Raw genomic sequence first — 1,272 nt, 5'->3', positions numbered from 1 at the left:
CAATCTCAATGATTTTCTCAAAGAACATACTCTGTCTCAGTGATCTCTGTTGTTGCTTGTTTGTTTGTTTCTGTGTTATCAATTTTGGTCCTGAGTTTGATTGTTTCTTGTTGTCTTCCCCTGTTGGTTGTTATTTATTTTTTTTGTTCAAGATATTTTAGGTGTGCTGTTAACTTACTAATATGAGATCTGTCCTCTCTTTTAGTTTTACGAGACAGGACTTAACTGTGTTATTTAGCCCTGGCCGTGCTGAATCTCACTCGGGAGACCAGGCCTGTCTCGACATCACAGAGAACCACCTGCTTCTGCCTCCAGAGTGGTAGAATTAAAAGCATATGCCACCACCACCAAGCTCCATTTTTTATTCTGGCACTTTGTTCTATGACCTTGCCTTTTTAGAGATCCCTTTATTTTGTCAAAGTTTAGATATATTGTGTATTCCTTTTCATTCAATTCTAGAAAGACTCATTTTTTATTTTTAAAATATAATGCAAAGTCTGTTTTTTAAGGTACCAAGTTCTTATTGCCTCATTGCTTGAGAAATTCTTTTATTGAAAATTATCTGTACAAATTTAGAGATCCACAACCAGATATTACANTTTTCTTTAAAGACTTAAAAATCTTGTCATACAGATCTTTAACTAGTTTGGTTATAGTTACCCCAACATTGTTCCCAGAATATGAACACTCCCCCAAACACCAAGAGACCAGAAATTATGCAAAAGAAGAGTCTTTTAAATTATGAGTTATCGTAGGGAAGACCCCAAGCCACAGTGGGTTGGAGCATTAATTGGGGGTAGAGTAAGTGGTGCATCTGGGATTCTGTAAGTTGCATAATAACAGTCTCAGGATTGGCACCCTTCCAGGCTGGCAGAAGCTGTCTTGAAGAGATTGGTTAGCTGCAGCTGAGATAAGGTTGCTATACCTGGCGGCTATTTGAGGGCCTTTTCTATGTATTGCATTCCACTATTATCAATAAAGCACATCCAGAACCCACCAGCTAATTTCTGATTGGTTCGCTACCATATGTAGGGTATCTGGCAGTTTGTTCCCAATAATTAGGGCAAGGCCAGGCACGATCTGGGGCTCAGAATGAAGGACATCTGGCAGTTTGATTAGGGCAAGGTTGGACAAGTTTGGGCAAGGTTTGAGCTTAGCATATCCTACTGAGTCAAGGACCTACAACTTGCTGGATCTTTTCTGCAGCCTGTCATGGCTGCCAAAGTGGGGGACTGGGTAAGGGTATGGACCTTTCACTGAAGATATTTTATT

Source organism: Alexandromys fortis, unplaced genomic scaffold (genome assembly GCF_014885135.2).
Source record: "Alexandromys fortis isolate MF-2015 unplaced genomic scaffold, M_Fortis_MF-2015_v1.1 scaffold_141, whole genome shotgun sequence".
NCBI classification, from domain to species: Eukaryota; Metazoa; Chordata; class Mammalia; order Rodentia; family Cricetidae; genus Alexandromys; species Alexandromys fortis.
The sequence above is the reverse complement of the archived record's forward strand: the minus strand, read 5'-3'. Positions refer to the sequence as shown.